At 52.8% G+C, this 20,851-nt stretch overlaps 1 long non-coding RNA gene across 2 annotated transcripts; it reads left to right on the forward strand.

The window, feature by feature from the left end:
- Positions 1-15,425: 15,425 nt before the first annotated feature.
- On the forward strand, positions 15,426-19,108 carry LOC102403822. Of its 2 annotated transcripts, none has more exons than XR_003104823.2 (3): positions 15,426-15,786; positions 16,552-16,673; positions 18,012-19,108. It is a non-coding gene; the product is annotated as an uncharacterized LOC102403822 (long non-coding RNA). The 2 variants fall into 2 exon arrangements; XR_328506.3 differs by having other exon boundaries at positions 16,576-16,673.
- Positions 19,109-20,851: the final 1,743 nt, after the last annotated feature.

The raw sequence follows: 20,851 nt of genomic DNA on the forward strand, positions 1-20,851 counted from the left end.
AGGAGACCTGGGTTCCATCCCTGGTTCGGAAGATCCCCTGGAGAAGGGAATGGCTACCTACCCCAGTATTCTTGTCTGGAGAATTTCACAGACAGAGGAGCCTGGTGGACTACAGTCCATGAGGTTGCAAAGAGTCAGACACGACTGAGCGACTAACACATTTCACTGAATATGGCCCTTGCAATAAGTACCTAAAGTCAAAGACCCACAGCATATTTAAACTGGAAGAATCTTCAATATCAAGCCTAAATTGTGTGGTACAGACATGGGAACTGAGGCTCAGAGAGAGGCGGTTACCCTGCAACCTATCCAGAGAGATTCGTAGCCCAGATTTTGCCCCATGACAGTACTTGGGGTCCTCACTGAGGGCTGTGCAGGGTAGAAACTACACATTAAGGGGTAGGCCTGGATGGTGGCCCAGAATCTCTCTGCTCTAACCTCAGCTGTGTGGTGTGCATGGCCCTGTGTGTGCCCAGGTCTCAGAGGGCTGAGCAGGAGGGGGTGGGCGTGAGACTGGGCTCTAGGAATCCAGGAAACTTAGCCTGTGACTTCCAGCACTCCCAGCCCCAGCCACAAGGGGCAGTGTGGTGCCCAGTGATTCTCCCTCTAGGGCCAGGAGCTCCTGCAGACAAAGCAGGGAATAAAAGAGGGTTGGGGCCTGGCATTTCAAAATCCTTGTGCCTCTAAGGATGGGGACAGGTTGTTACTGGTGGCCTGGCCACCACCGTGAGCCTGCTGTTTATCCTCCTTCCCGGGAGACACTCGGCCCATCACCTGGCTCGGAGAGCGGAGCAGGTTGCTAACTTCTGCTGACATACTGGCAGGGGCAACCGTTCCCAGGCTGATACCTCATGGCAGCCACACTTGCACAAATCTTTAATTGTTTAGTTTAAAGAATTGTGTTTTGACCGCGAGGGGATTTTGGCTGGAGCTCAAGAAGTGATAATGATATTTCGCTGCCAAGACGTCTCCTTGGCGCTCTGTGTGTTAATGTGCACTTCCAAGACGCTCCAATTAACTGCATCAGCTCTCCGGGAGAGAAAGGAGAGGGAGAGGAGGCAGGCAGGGGAGAAGGGAAGGAGAAGGCTAGTGATCCGGAGAAGGCAGACAGGCCCCCCTTCATCTTTTTATTAGCAAACAAATGGGGGGTAGGCGACAAAGTTCTTGAAGCTCCAAGTGAAGTGGCGTCTCACGCTTTGGAGGGGAGATCCTGGATAAGACCAGGAGGTCCCCGAAGTCAGATGCCCCATTCCAAGCAGAGGCTCTCCTGACCTGCAGTCCGCAGGGGTGGGCTGGCTTCACGGTCCCCCACCAGTCTCCCAGCTTCACCCATTTCCTCCTTGCTGGCCCCTGCTTACAGACCGTCTGCCTCCCCATGACTCAAGAGGGAGAAGATAGAGCTGATACAGACCCCGGACTCTGATCCTACCCCTGACCCCAGCCTCTGACCATTCTGGCCTCCTCCCTCCTGCTCGCCCACCCTTCTAGCATCTCTGGTGTTCCTTGAACTGAACATGCTGCGCGGGCGTGTACACACACACACATACACACACAAGGCAGAAACTGCATTTGCTGTTCCTCTGCTTACAGAGCTCTTCACCAAGGTATCTGCTTGGCGGCCTTCCCCACCTCCTGGAGGTTTTGACACGTGTCACCTTCTCAGTGAGGCCATATCACACATTGCAAGACGTGCCCCATCACTCCCTCTCCCCCTTTCCAGCTTTGTCTCTGCAGCCTTTACCACCATCTAAAATATCATTTATCCAGTTCCTAATTTTATTGTCTGTCCACCATTGGCATGGAACCTTGGAGGGGGGCAGAGTTTTGTGTTCTGCTATCTATTTCCAGTAAGTAAAACAGTACTTGGCACACAGGAGACAATTAATATTTGCTGGTTGGGGACCTCCCTGGTGGTCCAGTGGCTCAGACTCTGGGCTCCCAACGCAGGAGGCCCAGGGTTCCATCCCTGGTCAGGGAAACTAGATCCCATATGCTGCAACTAAGAGTTTGCGGGCCACAACTACGATCCGACACAGCCAAATAAAATGTTAAAAAAGATTGCGGGTTAAAGACAGCATGAATGAACTCTGCACTTACCACCGCGCCTTGTCCCACCACAGTTCCCTACTCTGAACCTGAGCTCCAACTCCATGTCCACCCCTCCAGTTAGGCCTGCCACTACATGAACCCTTCCCCCTAAGTATTTCTTGACCCTCATTTTTCACTCCTCTCTAACCCCCAATTCAACTGCAGTTCTAGCCCTGCCCTTCACCTCTGCTCTTACCCCTGCCCTCACCAATCAAATCTTGACCCTTCCGCCATCCAGTCAGCGCCTTCTTAATTAAATGGTCCTCAGCCCTTCCCAGAAGTCTCCAGCTTCCCTGTGTTTTGAGGACGCACTCCACCCTGGGCCTTGAAGTAGGACCTCCCACTGGAAATCCCAAAGCGGGGAGGGGGGGGGCGCACACCTCTCGAGGTGAACACGTTCCCCCTCCCAACCCTGCCCCAAAGAGAGGACAAGGAGTCAGGATGTTCTGGCCCAGATTACTTTCTAAGGGCCAAGTTCCCAGGCAGACAGGCTCACTTGTTAAAGAGCTTGGAGAAGGACTCTGGGCAGACGGCAACCCCTTCAGCCCTGCCTCTGGTCAGGAGTGGCTGTGGGAGGCCCTTCTGGGGTTACTTCACTCTCCCGAGGGGTGAGGGGAAGGGGAGGGGAAGGAGGAGGGAGCAGAGAAAGGGGAGAAGGGGAGGAGGGGGGAGGAGGAAGGGGGAAGGAGCGGGGCTCCTCGGTCTTCCCACGACGAGGGTGCCCGACTTAAGCACAAAAATGACTTTTCCACATGCTGAGGTGTGAGTTCACAACAGCCACCCCCCTCCCTTCTCACACACAGACTCACACTCTGTCCACGCGCAGAAGCATCTAGAAGCGCAAACACAGGCCAAAGCGGCAGTGTATGTGAAAGCAAAGGCTTGCTCTAAAGCAACATTCGCCCACTGTACCCCCCGCCCCACCACCCCCAAAGTGCAGGGATGGGGCGGCCGGCCGGGCGCCCCTGAGAAGGAGGGGGTGAGGGCTGAGGTCCCAGCGGCGCGGGTCGGCATTCTCCATCCCCTCCCCTCCGTCTTCCTCCCACCGCCTTCTCCCCTCTCCCGGTACCCATTAGGCCTCCGAGGGAGGGTCAGCTCTGCCGGCTCAGGTTACCAGAAGCTGAAGACAGGAAGATTTAGCGAGGGAGCCGGGACCAGCACAGAGTGCTGTTTGTCCGCCTTTGAAACCGGAGGCCGAGCGGCGGGGGCGGGGAGCGGGCGGGAGGCCGCGGACACTCGGGTGAATTATCGCTCCGTTCGGGTTCTGACTTCCAAGGCTCTGGCCGCCCTCCCCCGGCCCCAGCTCCTGTTTCTCCAGGTGCCGGGGTGTTTTCCTACGTGTTAATTTGCCCCAGTTCACGCGCCCATTCTTGGCCCCGGCCCCCCAAGGGGAGACCAGCCCGCCCTAGGGTGTGGGTCAGGGGGGCCCTAGGTAGGGGGGCGGCGGAGAGAGCCGGGAGGTGCGGCCCGAGTTTCGCCTTGGGCTGAGAGGAACAAGAGACTGGGCGGGTGGTGCCTGTTTGGGGAGGGTTGGTGTCAGCTCAGAGAAGCTCCACTGCCCTTTCCACCCCCGACACCCCCGTCCCCAAAGCCCCAGGGAGGTCCCGATGGGCCTGCGCACTCACAGCGACCCCTGCCGGCCCCTCAACACTCCCCAGCCACCTCCTCCAGGAAGTTCGCCAGGGCTTCCCCTCCCTGGGAAAGAGACCGGTAGACAATGCTGTGAGATGCTTTTGGCTTACCAGATGTCCTGTCGCTCCGTCTTCCCTAAGACATCATAAGGTCAGTCTAGCTCCTATGTTCATGATTTTTAGAGATGACATTTTAGAGACAGGGAAACAGGCTCTGAGAGGTTAAGCGACTTGCCCAAGGCCACACAGCTACTTAGAAGCAAGGTCAGGATTTGAACTGAGTTTTTGAGTGTCTATAGTCTTCCCCCTCCTGCATGTGGGAAGAAGGTGTCCGAACAGGAAGGAGAGGGGGTTGGGATGGGATGGTAAACCCACCCACCCCTGGGCTAGGGGAGTGGCCTAGCAGCAGGGAAAGCTCTCAAGAATGCCAGAGACCACCTGATCTCACTCTTTTGATCCCTGGCAGTCCTCTCCCAGGCTGGGATGGGACCAGGGTCTGAAGTTGAGGCAAGAGTCTGCCGACACTCAGGGTGGGGTGTGTGGGGTTGGCCTACACGTCCTCCTGTCCCTAACCCTCCAGGCCTGGGGCCCTGGGGGTGGGAGGGAATTCCTATCAGCCCGGTGAGTAGGAGGCTGCCGGTTAGAAAGGGGCTATTTCTGCTGCAAAAAGCTGGCAGTACAAAGGGTCTCCTGGTGACAGGACCCCTCCCCACTTCCCTTCCCAGGCTGGGCTGAACTGGGTGGGGGAGGCTGTTCTGACAGTGGTCCACCTTGGCTCCTGCTCCCCCCACCCCACCAGAGTCCCTCCTTCTCCACCAGCCCTGGCTTCTCACCCCTACTTGGCTGCACTGTCCTGCCCCGCTCCTTCCTGGCTGCAGTCTTCTCTCCCAAAGATGAGCAGAGCCACTTCCCTCCCACCTGCCCCCCCTCTTCTCGCCTCAGCTCCTGCAAATGCTTTGCCTATCAGGTGGGCTGTGGGGACTACAGGCAGGTAGGTCAAGGAGTGAGGAGCGGTCCCCTTCCTGCCCCGCCCTGCCTGCCCGAGTGGGAATGGCAAACCTGCAGCCTCCTAAGCGGAGCTGTGTGGCAGGCGAGGCAAGGAGACACAGGTGTTCAGAACTGGGGTGCTTAGATTTCCCCATCACCCCCCACCCAGGCCATCTTTCCCTTTTACCATCCCCTCCTTTCACATGCCCACCTGAAGCCCGAGCTCTGTTCCTGCCTAAGACCAAACCCCACATCCCCCGACACTATCACCCTGACTTTACCCTCCCTGGATTTCTAACTTTGGCGGTCCTGATTTCTTACCTCTTGCTTCTGGTGGAACCCCCAGGGCTGAAGGGCAAGACAGGGGCATCAAGGGAGGGGTAAGCATGCTACAAGGAAAGAGGCCTTAAAAACCTTCTCACAGGGACTTGCCTGGTGGTCCAGTGGCTTACTCCATGCTCTATGCAGGGGGTCTGAGTTCGATCCTTGGTCAGGGAACTAGATCCCACATGCCACAACTAAGACCCCGTGCAGCCAAATAAAAAATAAATATTAAAAAACGAAAACCTTCTCACAGCCCCACGCACTAATTTGGGACAGTTAAAGTAAATCAGATTGTCCTGTATTTCCCACTCTTTTCCTTGTAGCTCAGTCAGTAAAGAATCTGCCTGCAGTGCAGGAGACCTGGGTTTGATCCCTGCATTGGGAAGATCCCCTGGAGAAGGAAACGGCAACCTATTCCAGTATCCTTGCCTGGAAAATCTCATGGACAGAAGAGCCTGGTGGGCTTCAGTCCGTAGGGTCTCAAAGAGTCAGGCATGACTGAGCAACTAACACTTACTTACTTCCTTCCCACTCACTAGTGTGGTCTTGGGCAAATGATTTAGCCTCTTTCTGGCCATGTCTTTTCATTTCTTTTTTTAAAATCTATCTTCTGGAGTTGGTTGGGAGGACTAGCTATACCTGGCACATAGTAGGTGTTTTAGAAATGAAGCTTTATTCCAGGCATGTTGTTAAAGGTATGCTTGGGGAGAGCAGAAGCAGGAGAAAAGGCCAAGGTGGCCAGAGGCAGGCAGACTAGAGCAGGCTCAAAGAATTCCTGGTGCTGAGACCTTTTGAAAAGTCTGGAAGGGTTCAGGGATGGACCAAGATGGTAACTAAATGGTCTTCAGCATCTTTACCGAGTTCCTAAAGGCCTTGGCCTTTTAGGAATGATGGAGAATTCCTTTGTTGATCAAATGTAGAATTTTTTAACATGTTTTATGTGCAAGGCCAACACTAGACCAGTTGTGCTGAGGAGATGGTCATGTTTCTTGCCCTCATGTTTCTTTCATTTTAGTGGAGTGACACAGACCAAAAAGAAAAAAAAGAAAAAAAATCAGTGGATGCATAGATCAGATCAGATCAGATCAGTCGTTCAGTTGTGTCCGACTCTTTGCGACCCCATGAATCACAGCACGCCAGGCCTCCCTGTCCATCACCAACTCCCGGAGTTCACCCAGACTCACGTCCATCGAGTCAGTGTTGCCATCCAGCCATCTCATCCTCTGTCATCCCCTTCTCCTCCTGCCCCCAATCCCTCCCAGCATCAGAGTCTTTTCCAATGAGTCAACTCTTCGCATGAGGTGGCCAAAGTACTGGAGTTTCAGCTTTAGCATCATTCCTTCCAAAGAAATCCCAGGGCTGATAAGACAACTGCAAAAGAATTGCAAGAAAATTAAGCAGAGGCTAAAATGGCTGGTCATCCAAAAGCATAGTATGGAAAGTGAACCTGCAGGATGAGAAGGAGCTGAGGAAAGTGCAATGGCAGAGGGACAGATGGTGCAGAGGAAGCCGGGGTGGAGGCGGGAGGGAAGAGAGCAGCCAATAAGATGCAGGGGAGAGGCCACTGGAAGGCCCCGCTGTGTGTGTAGGTTGCTGTTGGCCATCCTAGGGTGTTGAGAGTTCCTTGTTGCATGCAGTTGGAGGTCACAGGAAAGAGGAAAGAGACGCCATTGGATGAATGCTCCAAGGTCGTCTTTGCTGCTCTGAGAAGGGATGGGTGAGGATAAGGGTGGGAGCAGGAGGTTGGTGAGGCTGAGCCGAGCTCAGGCTGGAAGGGAAAGGGACTGACCTTGGTGGTAGCAGTGGAAGTGTGACTGAGCATGAATTTGACCCTGAAGGACTGGCTGATGGGTTGGAGAGAAGGACGACCGATGGAACTCCCCTGATGCCCCAGTAAGATTCCACGGTCTTGATGCAGGGCGCCCCGGGTTGGATCCCTGGTCAGGGAATTAGATCCCGCATGCCTCAACTAAAGATCCTGCATGTCGTAAGGAAGACTGAAGATCCCGCGTGCCGCAACTAAGACCCAGCACAGCCAAATAATATAATGTTTATATATATAATACATATATATTTTTAAAGGAGGATGGCTGAGCTTTGGGCAGACTGGCGGATGTGAACACCATTTCCTGAAAACTTGAGGGAGGCACACCAGAACTCTTGTGGTTCTACTACATCTTAGATGACTTTGCAGTTGGGAGGTGAACAGTGGGGAAAATGGATCAAGAGGGAAAGTTCTCTTAACCTTTTTCTCTTAATCTATGTTTTCTCATCTGTAAATCCAGGGTAAGAATAAAGTTCACTTCCTAGGACTGTAGGACGAGAAATAATTTGTATCTGTGAACATGCCTGGCGCGCTGCCTGCCACACTTCAGCACGTGGGCATGGCGGGTGGGGGCAGCCCTCCCTCTCTGAGGCTGAGCACCCCCACAGCGGGGATGCTTCAGTGGTGACCACTTCGAGGGGACACCCCACCCACAGGCTGGCCGTGAACAGAGACCCAAGACACCTACAGAGCGGGAGCAGATAGCAGGCTATGTGAGAGCAATCGGGAATGGCTTCTAGATGGGGCGACTGGGACTGACTTTTGTCCTAGTATTTGAAGCTTTTACTCCAGACATTTCAAACATATATGAAAGTAGATGGAATAGTATGAGAGCCGCCCTGTATCCCATCACCTGCTTCAACAAGAAGCAATTCTTGGTTAATTTTGTCCCATCTCTCCCTATATGGTTTTGAGGCAAATCATAGGCATATTACTTCAGCCATAAATATTTATGTATCAAAAAAAAAGATACGGACTCTAAAAAATAACTTTAATACCAATATCAAGTAAAACATTAAAATGACATCTTTAACTCCAGTAGCAATAAGTATACCTAGCACCCACCTCTAGGTTATGGAACCCACCCCACTCCATCCTACTCTCTCTGGGGTGGGTGAAGGGACAGGGGCCTGGGAGGAAAGAGGTGCCCCTTCTTAGTCCTTCAAGGTCCAAAAAGAAGAGAGCTCAAAGGTGCCAACCACACCTCCAAATCCCATTGTGACACCATATCTGTGGGGCATACACCCCACAGATATGGTGTCTTTACCAAGTCTGGCCTGGGCAGAGACTCTGGAAGCCCACCGTACCCCCATTTCTCCCTGTGCCCCTCAGATGGCCCTCAGCTCATTGGGGAGGCTCTTTCCTTCCCTGAGGGATGAGGCAGTCACCCCACATCTCAATTCTTGTGATGAGCTCTGGGAAGGAGGGTGATAGGACCTGGAGGCAAGGGCAGGAAGAGGCATCCTTCAAACACCCCTGGGCCCTGAACCCGTATCCAGGCCTCAAGAGCTGGGAGGAAGAAGGACCCCCACCCGAACATAACACACTGCACATAACCCACCTGAGCAGGGAGCAAGACTGAAGGCAGGAAATCCAGGGGCTGGGATGAGCTCCCAGTGGGAGGGGAGCCCTCCGGGGACCCCACTAGGCCCTGGGGATTCAAGGCACTGGTTTTCTCTCTTTCTCTTTTTAAAAAATATTTATTTATTTGGCTGCATCAGATCTTAGTTGTGGCATGCAGGATCTTTAGTTGCAGCATGTGGGCTCTAGTTCCCTGACCAGGGACTGAGCCCAGGGCCCCCTGCATTGGGAGCTCAGAGTCTCTGCCACTGGACCACCAGGGAGGTCCCTGGCTTTCTCTTATCCTTCCTCCTGCTAGAGTCTTCTGCTGCTAGCCTCTTCCCCTGACTAGAATCTACTGGACACTGTTTCCCATTTACTCTTTCAGGGATGCTCCGTCTTCTCAAGGACCCCCTACCCCACACCATGGACTTCTCAAGGACCGCCACCATAATGTATCTATTCTCACCCCCAAAAGCTGTCCTCCCACCTGAGGGTCCTTCTCCTTTCTCCCATGGACATTGGCTGCCTGGATGGTGTTTCAATTCAGAGATCGAAGAGAAACCTACATACTAACTCCGAATTCAATTTAATGACAAGTAGGACCTACATTTGTACAGTAATGTAGGTGGAATCCTGGGGTTAGATTGATTTCTGAGCAAACAAGCCAAGGAGGACTCAGGACTTTCTCTGGCACCACCCTTGCGCTGGGGGCCTCTAGCCCCTGCTGACACGTTTTAAGTGACGGGAGGCTCAGTGCCTCACAAGGCTGCCCATTCTGTGGCAGAATAATCCTGCACCACTAGAAATACTTTCCTTCTTGGGAACCACAACCAAGACTCCTGTTTTGGGGGTTTGTGTGTGTGTGTGTTTGGATGTGCATGTAGGTGCATGCATGCTAAGTTGCTTCAGTTTTGTCCTACTTTTTGTGACCCAGTGGACTGTAGGCTCCTCTGTCCATGGGGGTCTCCAGGCAAGAATACTGGAGTGGGTTGCTGTGTCCTCTTCCAGGGGTTGCATGTAGGAGGCACTTCTAAAACACTAACCAGTTTTCTTGGAAAAAAGTTCTGTTGTCGTTATGCAAAGAGCTTCATAACCTGATTGCCTTTACTTGCCTGAATTGCTGGTCTAAGTGCAGCATCACATAGAGTTTGAAGTGAAGTGAAGTGAAAGTCACTCAGTTGTGTCTGGCTCTGCGACCCCATGAGCTATACAGTCCATGGAATTCTCCAGGCCAGAATAGTGGAGTGGGTAGCCTTTCCCTTCTCCAGGGGATCTTCCCAACCCAGGGACTGAACCCAGGTCTTCCACATTGTGGCAGATTCTTTACCAGCTGAGCCACAAGGGAAGCCCATATGGAGTTTATCTATGCAGTTCATTCCAATCCCAAAGAAAGGCAATGCCAAAGAATGCTCAAACTACTGCACAATTGCACTCGTCTCACACGCTAGTAAAGAAATGCTCAAAATTTTCCAAGCCAGGCTTCAGCAATACGTGAACCGTGAACTTCCAGATGTTCAAGCTGGTTTTAGAAAAGGCAGAGGAACCAGAGATCAAATTGCCAACATCTGCTGGGTCATCGAAAAAGCAAGAGAGTTCCAGAAAAACATCTATTTCTGCTTTATTGACTATGCCAAAGCCTTTGACTGTGTGGATCACAATAAACTGTGGAAAATTCTGAAAGAGATGGGAATACCAGACCACCTGACCTGCCTCTTGAGAAACCTGTATGCAGGTCAGGAAGCAACAGTTAGATCTGGACATGGAACAACAGACTGGTTCCAAATAGGAAAGGAGTACATCAAGGCTGTATATTGTCACCCTGTTTATTTAACTTCTATGCAGAGTACATCTTGAGAAACGCTGGGCTGGAAGAAGCACAGGTTGGAATCAAGATTGCTGGGAGAAATATCAATAACCTCAGATATGCAGATGACACCACCCTTATGGCAGAAAGTGAAGAGGAACTAAAAAGCCTCTTGATGAAAGTGAAAGAGGAGAGTGAAAAAGTTGGCTTAAAGCTCAACATTCAGAAAACTAAGATCATGGCATCTGGTCCCATCACTTAATGGGAAATAGATGGGGAAACAGTGGAAACACTGTCAGACTTTATTTTTTTGGGCTCCAAAATCACTGCAGATGGTGACTGCAGCCATGAAATTAAAAGACGCTTACTCCTTGGAAGGAAAGTTATGACCAACCTAGATAGCATATTCAAAAGCAGAGATATTACTTTGCCAAAAAGGTCTGTCTAGTCAAGGCTATGGTTTTTCCTGTGGTCATGTATGGATGTGAGAGTTGGACTGTGAAGAAGGCTGAGCGCCGAAGAATTGATGCTTTTGAACTGTGGTGTTGGAGAAGACTCTTAAGAGTCCCTTGGACTGCAAGGAGATCCAACCAGTCCATTCTGAAGGAGCTCAGCCCTGGGATTTCTTTGGAAGGAATGATGCTAAAGCTGAAACTCCAGTACTTTGGCCACCTCATGCGAAGAGTTGACTCATTGGAAAAGACTCTGATGCTGGGAGGGATTGGGGGCAAGAGGAGAAGGGGACGACAGAGGATGAGATGGCTGGATGGCATTACCGACTCAATGGACTTGAGTCTGAGTGAACTCTGGGAGTTGGTGATGGACAGGGAGGCCTGGCATGCTGCGATTCATGGGGTCGCAAAGAGTCGGACATGACTGAGCGACTGAACTGAACTGATGCAGATATTCCTTGGCCTCTGGGACTGAAGAGCCTAGAGTTTGAAGAGGGGAGGCAATGGGAAAGATGGAGAATAGGAGGGAAGAGGAATACTCAGGGTAAAGAGGTAGCCTGCACAAAGGCTTGTAGAGGGAAATGGAGGGAGGCAGGAGGAGGCTGGGCTGGTATGAAAGCCTTGGGGTTGGTGAAGGAAACCCAGATTCACAAACATCCCCAGAAAAAGGGCTTTCCTTACAGGCAAACTTGGGTAAGTGACTTAACCTATCAGAGCCTCAGTATCTTCATCTGGAAAGTGGGCACAATGTTAATACCCTTCTCCTAGACTTGTTGTGGGAATTAAATGAGACAAATTGTGCAGTAGCGTCTGGCACATACTACGTGTCAATACCAAATAGCAATAACATACTATGTATAATACAATATTATATTACAAATAATATACTATTATTTACTCTTTTCTGAGCCCCAATTCTCCTTCCAGCTGCAGAATCTGGGCTCCCTTTCAATATCTGTTTAAGAAATTCGTTCTTCCCACGTGTGTGGTTCTCCTTGCAGCAGACAGCAGCCATCCCTGGGTAGGGCAGGGCAGAGGCTCCCCTGTCCATTACTCAGGGTTTCCAAGACCCTGGCAGGGACTCCCTTGCCCTTCTCCTCCTCTCTGGGCAGCTCCCAGCTCCTGAGGGACAGGAAGTGTGTGTGTTTGAATAGGGGGGAGTTCTCCCTTAGTTGTTGTACCCAGAGTCAGCATCCCAGAGCCAGGCCCTGGGGCTCTGGGTGCTGGCTGCCCTAGACAGCCTACCACTACTGCTATTACTACTAGAACCTAAAGGGACTTCCCTGGTGGCTCAGAAGGTAAAGCGTCTGTCTACAATGCGAGAGACCTAGGTTCGATCCCTGGGTTGGGAAGATTCCCTGAAAAAGGAAATGGCAACACACTCTAATACTCTTGCCTTGAAAATCTCGTGGATGGAGGAGCTTGGTGCAGGCTACTGTCCACGGGGTCCCAAAGAGTTGGGCACGACTGAGCGACTTCACTTTCTTTCTTTCTTTCTAAAGGGGTCCTGATGGCTGGCGAGTCGGGCAAACTATGTTCTGGCCTGGGCTCTTGCACAGACTTGCTGTGTGACTGTTGGGCAAGTCTCTTCCCCTCTCTGAGCCTCAGTTTGCTTTGTGATTCAACAAAGGAGAAAGGAATTATGATTCCGTGATCTGATGTAAGTTATTCAGATGGGACCTGGGAAGTTAAAGAAACCAGGGAGTTTAACCAATAGAGTCCAGTCACTGGGACTCAAAGAGAAGCGATTGGGGAGGATTATCTTAATAGCTCTCCCCAATTACCCAGGTCACCGCAGGAATGGAGACCGAGTTTGACTAACTCCCTGACTCGGGAACACAACCGTCTGCTTTTCTTCCCTGGTTCCAACCCAGCCTCTTCCAGGGGCTTTAACCCTGTTTACAGAAATGGGAATTTGCATGATGAAAATAACTCTAGCCGGACTGCGATTTTACTGAGCTTGGCACAGGGCTCGGAAAAAGCGGCTGCATAGCCAATTACTGGAATTTTTAAACACAAATAATATTTTATGGGATCAGTGGGCTGGCGCGGGGCCGCCGCACCCGGCGCGGCTCCTCCGCCCACAAACAAGCTCCGATTGTACGGCGGGAGAGCGCGCCAGCCCGGGGCTGGGAGGTGGGGTGGGGGTCCGCGGGCGGGCCGGGGTCCCGGCGCGGGCAGGTGCAGCGCCGGGCTCGACGGCGCGGGCTCCGGCGGGCAGAGAGCGTTGGCGAGGCCCCGACGGGGGTGGGGAGCGTCGGGCGCCCAGCTCACCTGCAGCGCCGCGCCTGGAAGCGTTTAGCGCGAGAGGGCGCGCCCAGCTCGAGGCTCCCCCGCCCGGCGGCCGCCCGCTGGGCCTGGCCCGCGCCCCGCGCCCTTGGCATAGCCGTGGCCGCCGCGCCGCCTCCGGAAGGCCGGTTTCCCGGAACGGCCCGAGGGCGGCGGGGAATCCGCGCAGAGGCCCTGGAGCCACCCCTCGCCTTCTCGATCCCGCCCGAGGCGAGCTGGCGCGCTGGGGAAGCCGACGCCCGAGCCCCGGGCTGCGCGCGAGGCCAGCCCCGGTCTAGGGCACAGTCCCAGGGACAGAGACCTCCCCCAGGTCCTTCCAGGGGTCCCCATTCCTGCGTGCCCCGAGCCCGGGGGCTGGCCCTCCCGGCAGCCGCGCACTCCCTGCCGGGGGCTCGTCGCCCCGCCGTCCGCCCGCCTTCCCCGGCCGAGCGCCCGGTCCCGGCACGCACAGGGTTAAGCAGGAGCAGGTGTGTCGCCAGATGCCGCTCACCACCCCTCTCCCCCGCAGCCCCGTCGGCCTCCTCCTCCGCCCACCCGCTCAGAACCAAACAGTCCCAAATAAAAGTGCTATTGTTGCCTTTCCCCACCCCCGTCGCTACCCCGCCACCTGGAGCGGAGCCCGGTCCCCTCTTCACCTGCCCCGGGGCCGGCCGGGGGGAGGGGAAGTGGGGCCTCCGAGCGGTGACTTCCGCTCCCCCTGGGCCTCCAGCTTCCCCGCCCCCAGCGCTCCCAGCACCGACCCCTGGGTTAAGGCCGGGGTGGGGGGAGGGCGGGGCGGGGGACGTGGTTTTGCGGGGGAGGTAAGGGGGGGGGTTCCTTTCTGACCCAAAAGCTGGGTCCTGACCTCCCCGCGCCCCTCTCTCCAGCCCCCCATCCTCACTGGCTAGACCGCGGCGGGGTGTGCGAGGCTGAACAGTAGGCCCTGTCGAGGCGCCCAGGACGGTGCCAGCCTCGCTCGGCAACTGGCAGCTGGTATTTTTAAAACATTATTTGTCCCTCAGCAAGTCAAGGAAGGCGGGGTAAGAGTAAGGACTCCCTTTTACAGACCGAGGAGCGGAGGCGCGCGGTGAAGTGTCTAGCCCAGACAGGAGGCTGGTCAGAACTCAGAGGTCTGTGGGCTCCCCTGGCACCGCTGGGCCTCGGGCGCTCATTGGATGGACAAGGAATGGGGGACCCCAGAGACTGGCAGCCTGGCACCGCCTCGGATTCAGTGTAGGCCGTTAGACTAGTTACTCCTCCCCAGGTTTCCTCTGGTCTTAAACCGATGGGGGTGGGGGTGGGGGTGGACCAGCGTGATTCCTTATTTCCCTTAACTCTTAGAAGCTGGCTGACCCCCGGAGGCCTGAGGGCCCGGGGTGGGACCCCACGAAGGAGCGAGGCAGCCGCGGCCTGTTGGAGGGGAAAAAAATGTTTCCCCTTTCGCTCCCCATCTCCGCCAGCCTCCCCCGCCCTGCCTCCATCCCTCCTGCTGGCCCCAGGGAGGCTGAACCACGAGGTTAAATAAATATCTGACGGTGACTCAAGGAAGCGAGTCAAGACCGTTGCCGGGAGAAGAAACCCAGACCTCAGTGAAGATCCGCCCCCGAGTCCGAGCGGCCCCCGCTTCGCCCCTGATGTGTGTGTGTGCGGTGCCCTGGCCCCCTCTGGTCTCGCCTAAGAGCCCCAGGATAGCCACCCCCTCTCCCGGACCTGCTCTTGCTTGATAGTTGGCACTACTGAGGGTGGGGGCGTGCGCGCAGGGTTACCGTATTTTCTTCCCTGCGCCCTAGGTTTTGAGCGCAGGTATTTAACTTCTCCAACCCACGGGAAGAGTCCTTTCTGTACTGTGGCAAGTCGGGAGGCTTGAGATTTTGTTTTGGTTCTCTTAGCTCTCCCGTAATCTCTCTCCTGACCTGCCGGTTTGTCAATCCTGTTTCCTATCTCCACCTGAAGGTTTAGTGGGCATCTCAAACTCAACGTGTTCAACTTTGAAATTCTGATCTTTCCTCCAGACCTGCTCCTTTTTGTCTTCTCCATCTCCGAAAAGGGCAACTTCATCCTTCCAGTTGCTCGGGAAGAAAATCTTAGAGTTATTTTCAACCCCTCTCTTTTTCTGTCATGTATCCAAATGCTTTAGCGAATCTTGTTTACATTACCTTCAAAATATGTCCAGAATCTGCTTGCTACCCTTCACCACTTTCCCCACTTACCCCCACCCCCACCCCGGTCCAACCCACCAGCTTCTCCTGCCGGGGAATATCGCAGCCCCTCTTGTCACTCTGCATCCCTTGTCCCCTCAGTCTGTTCTTAGCAGAGCATCCAGGGTTATCTTTTTAAAATCAAAGTCAGAGCCTGTCCCTCTTCTGCTTAAAAATCGAGTGGGTACACATCTCACTCAGAGAAAAGGATCCTTCAAAGACCCTAGAGCATCTGATCAGTGCTCTGCCCTTCCCTCCCACTTCTCCCCCCCCCTCACTCTATCTACTCCAGTCACTGTTGTACAGGCAGGACAGCATGTTTCTGCCTCAGGACCTTTGCACTTACTATTGCCTTTGCCTGGAACAATCTTTTCCCAGATCCCTACAGTGCTTTCTCACTCATTTTGCTAAGGTTCTTTTCTACCCTCCACCAACCAATACCCCCAGGCTCCCCATCTCCCTTCCCTCGCTTTGCATATCTCAGTGGCTTTTATCACCATCTAATATAGGCTACATGCTTACCTGCTAATTTGTTTGTCTATCTCTTCCATTGTAGATGCTATGAAGTTAGAGACTTTTTTTTTTAAGTCTCAGCTCAGGACTTCTCTGGTGGTCCAGTGTTTAAGAATCTGCCTTCCAATGCAAGGTACGTGGGTTCAATTCCTGGTTGGTGCGTTTGATTCCTGGTCATGGAGCTAAGATTCTACATGCTATGGCCCATGTACCAGAAGATCCCATATGCCGAACTAGGATTCCATGCAGCTGAATACACACATACATGCACACATAAATATTTTTAAAGTCCACTTAGTTAAAAAAAAAAAGTCTCAGACGGAGACCAGAGTTTCACACATAGTGAGCACTTGGTGAATATTTGTTGAATGAATGAGTAAATGAAGGAACGACCCAGTCACCTTCTCTTTCTGGACCTTACTTTTCTCACCTGTACAAGTGAGTTGGATCCAATGAAAGTCCCCTCAGCTTTGAGAGTCCCATGGGGGATTCCAGCCAAGCCAGGGAGAATGCCTTATATATAAAATAGCCCCAAGGGGAGTGGTTTAGAGGGGTTGAAGGTGGGCTGAGAAGGGTTCTGAAGTATCTTCAGAAATCTGGAATTGTCAGCTTTCCTGATACTTGAGGGGTCAGGAGAGAAAAGGGGGTAGGAGTGCGCTCACCAGTCATTCATTCGTTCAGGCCAAATGCACTTCAAATACCTTTACCAGAGGGTCCCCAGGGCAGAGGCACTACTGTAGAGGGAGAGGGGGGCAGTACCCAAAATGAGTCTTTGATGGCTGAGCTGAGCTTTTATAGACACTGGGAGTCAGAGATGAATTAGACTCAGTCCCCTTTCTGGGGGAGCTCAGACTAGTATCTAATAACTTTTAAACAATGATTGGTGTGTTGTAATCAGGAAGCTTATTTGGGGGGCCGACAGGAGAATGATCGCAACTCTGTCCATGGTGGGAGCAGATGTCAAAGGAGGCTTCCTGGAGGAGGTGACACACCCGAGCAAGACTTGAAAGATAAATAGAGGTGAGTAGGGCTTTTGGTGACGGCATGACCGTAGTGCCAGCACTTCTGGATCATGGAAGTGATTTGGTAAGAGATGAACGCTGTGATTTGGGAAGGTAAGAGCAAGGGGTAGAAAGCGGAACCAAGGTGTTACCAGAGGACGCTTATGCACGGAGGTTGCAGCCTCACCCAGAGCACCTACGCATTCATTCAGGAAGCATCCCTGAAGGTCTCCCATGTGTCCAGCCTGGGGCAAGACCCCGGAGGAGACCTGGGCAGTGGACAGGACACTGGGGCCATCAACAGCTCTGGTCCAGGTTGGCTGTGTGACCCTGGGTGAGCCTGGAGCCTGTCTGAGCTTTAGTTCTCCCAACTGTAGAGGCAACAGATAATTTCACCCACACTGTATGACTCATGGAGTACATTGAGGATCAAATGAGATATGCACTTACAAGTGTATGACAGAGAGACAGGAATTAACACAAAGCAAGGTCTCAGTCCTTCAGGAGCTTGGAATATGGTCTTTGTAGCTTACAGCCCCCTCCCTTGTTCTCCCAACTTTCTTTTTCCATCTGGGTCTTGCAGCCCCTTGGGACTGGCTGACTCCCACCATAGCCTTGCACTTACTGGCCTAGGCTTCCTTCCTGACCCCAGACATCCTAAGAAGGCTCCCCCTTGTGGCATTTCCTGGAATAACAAAACAGGTCTCTGATAAGAAATAGGGCCAGACTGACCACAAAGAGGGAGCTGGAAGGACCTGAGGACCTGGGAAAGGATCGGGGCAAACCTGCAAAGGAATTACATCCTGAAACAGAATGTTAGACTAGAAGGGACCTGGGACCTCCTCCCAGACCCCATTTTACAGATGAGGAAACTGAGGTTCAGGGAAAAGGAAGTTAGGGGCAGGACCATGACTCAGGTGTCCATACACTCCTATGCTGGGTTCATTCTGTCACACCAGGTACCATATGCAATCCAACTCAATGAACAGTGTATATTGCAAATTCCCCCTATATCTGGCAGCATCCCTCCTAAGGACCTCAGACTAAGCAGTAGTCTCTCCCAGGGCAAAGATTAACAAATGCCAAAGACTCTGTAGCTGGAGAGGCTGGTATAACTTGAGTTAGTGTATCCTGGATCCAGAGATCAGAGATATACCACTCACCTGGATTTTTTTCTTTTTATTGGGGTATGGTTACAGGGATGAGGCTGGGGGCACAACTAAATCCACATCTAAACGACCAGCTCAGCCAGAGCGGTGTGTGCACTATGGTGTGTGTGTTGTAGTTGCATGTATGGACTGCTTTATCCAAAAATTTTCTAACCTACATCTTTTAATTTAGTTCTTGCTATTATTAGCCCACTTTAGAGATAACAGTGAGTCACCAAAGGACCAAGGGATTTGCCAAGGTCAAGAAGAACATTGAGGAAACAGCATCATGGTGCATACAGAAGGCACGGATAGACAGAGCACTTGCCCGTGAGACTGTCTCGTTTTTGTTGAGCTGCTTTTGGGAGGAAGTCCTTGCAACCTGGAGCCCTTTCCTACCACAGAGGAGATTTCTGCTGGCTTCCTTGGATCCTGGCAGCCTGGAGGGGCCTCTAGCTTTATGCTTAAAGTAAAGGGTGAGTTGGGTGATGGACACAAAGAATACAGCAGAGGAAGAGGGGTTGCCTGCCTGCATTGAGCTGGGGGCTTTCAAATAGCTTCATTTGGCTCACTGGCTGGTTGAGGGGAGGCCTGGATTTCTGATCACTGCAGGGACTGGAAAGCAAAGCTGGGCTTGAGGGCCACTGTGAAAATGGACCAAGAGCCAGGAAAGACGTGGTTGCTGTGTCCCATTGCTTCATCAGCAGGATGCTAAGTGGATAGAGAAAAGCCTGGGATTGGGCGTGGAGCACACTGGGTCCTGGGTTCAAGTGCTGTATGACCCTGTACATTGCAGAGCAGTGGTCGTGAATGCAGGCTCTGGAGCCAGACTGCCTTGGTTCACATCCCAGCTTCCCCACTCAATAGATCTGTGGGACTTCCCTCGTAGTTCAGCGGTAAAGAATCTGCCCACCGACGCAGGGGACTCGGATTCTATCCCTGGTATGGGAAGATTCCACAGACCGCAGAGCAACTATGCCTTGGAGCCTGAATGTCTTAACAAGAGAAGCTGCAGCAATGAGAAGCCTTCACACCGCAACTAGAGAGTAGCTGCAGCTCACCACAACTAGGGAAAAGCCGGTATGCAGCAATGAAGACTCAGCACAGCCAAGCACAAATGAATAAGATAAAATAAATAGATCTGTAGCCTCGGCTTCACCTCTCTGAGCCTGTTTTCTTATCAGTAAAATGGGGGAACAGTAGTTCCCACCCAGAGATTTTTGGAAGCCTTATACGAATGAATCATGTGATGTACTTAGGAAAATGCCCAGCAATATAGTAAGTGCTCAATAAATGCAATCTATTATTAGAAAAGACCCATCTGAGTGACAAGATCATCACCTGTGCAGTGAAAGGGGCTCTGTCAATTGATTTCTGGTTTGGTGACCACTCTCTGAGGAAGGTTTTTTTTATTTTTTTTTCCCCTAGGAGGGGCAAAACTATAGAAAATAAAGCTTGGCACAACATTTTGTGGTATAGCTTACAGAAGATTTGAATGTTTCCCCGAGAGCATGAGTTTTACAGGGTGGAGTCCCAGGACCAGAGCATCCTAAGATTCCTGGACTGGTTAGTCTGTAGCTCTGGAGATATCTTCTCAGTCTGGAGGGTGTCAAGTCCAGGGACCACCCTGCTGAATGACTGGGGCCCCTGACCCTAAGCCTGGCAGCTTAAGCCTTGGTGCCCAGAGTGGGTGCTGAGGTGAGTGCTGGGGAGCTGAGTTCCCTGCATTGTCCTGCATCCCAGCCTGTCCCTGGGGGGTAGATTTTGGGGGGAGGAGGAAAGAGAGGCCTTTGTGGAAGAAGGCAGGCAGAGAAAGCTCCTTGCCCATCATGTTTACTGAACTGCACTGAATTATGACTAAATGCCAAGATCTGGCTTCAGGCTATTGACTAAATCATTTAGGGGTTGACAGAGGAGGGAGGGAGGGGACATGGGGGAGCTTGGGGGAGAATGTTCTTGTAATTCTTCAGTCTGAGGTACATTAAGGAGCCATAAGCCATGTCGAGAGCTTGAATTACATTAGAGAGATTATCCTGTTACAGTTCATAATCCTGGATAATATACCGTCTCAGAGCACACCTGCCCATGATAAATCTCACCCCATCACGGCCTGACCCTGGGGACCCAGGGAGGCTGGGGCAGCTGGCAGGGGCTAGCGGTGTGGACACAGCCTCGGCAGGGGCACCTGTGAGGCCTTCTGACTCATCTTCGTGCCCCCACACCTGCCTCAGCTCAGAGGGAGCGGATGGAGCCTGGAGCTTCAAACTTCTCCATCTCCATTCAAGGCGATTGGCATCCTAGCGCCCCTCCAGCCATAACCCCCATCCCACGACCCCACCTCCTGCTCTGGGGGGACAGATTCTTGGCGTCCCTGTCCCCAGGTTCTCCTCTCCCTGAAAGCTTTCCCCTTAATCTCTCCAAACCCAGCTGGCATTTCATGGTCCCTGGAGACTTTGTAGAAAACACACTGACATTCCCTTCCCTCCAGTTCACGGCACTGACAGCCCTGGTGAATGGGTGTGTCACCTACCGCCTGCGTGTTTCTAAGCCTCCACCTCCCCAGCTAGAGCACAAGTACCACGAAATCAGGAGTCGTGACTACAGCCACAGCACTTAGCCCAGAGATGCTTGTCCAGGGTCATGCAACTAGTTAGTGGCAGAATCAGGGTTCAAACCCCACTTGCCTGGCTGCAGAGTCTGAGCTTTTGGCCGCCAGGGAACACTGTCTCTGACCTGAAAACTCTGTCCTGTGTCCCCTGTGGACCTGCTGCCGTATCCTTCCTAGATTCTATTTGCCTTATATTGAGCATCCTCATGAGTGAGGGATGACCCTCATGGTGGGTCTTAGGGTGTGACAGCACCCGAGCCTCCTAGCTTCACCCCTAGCCTTTTCAAGTGGCCCGCTCCTTTGCATGACCTCACTAACATCCCCAATTGCGTGGGGCCCCGTCCCAGTCCTAACACTGTCTTTCCTGCAGGTCATTTCTTGGCCCCTAGCTCCCAGCAGGCCCAGAAGTGTCTGGGAACCTGGTACTGGTCCCCACTCTCT

The sequence above is a fragment of the Bubalus bubalis genome, chromosome 2 (assembly GCF_019923935.1).
Source record: "Bubalus bubalis isolate 160015118507 breed Murrah chromosome 2, NDDB_SH_1, whole genome shotgun sequence".
Taxonomy (NCBI): domain Eukaryota; kingdom Metazoa; phylum Chordata; class Mammalia; order Artiodactyla; family Bovidae; genus Bubalus; species Bubalus bubalis.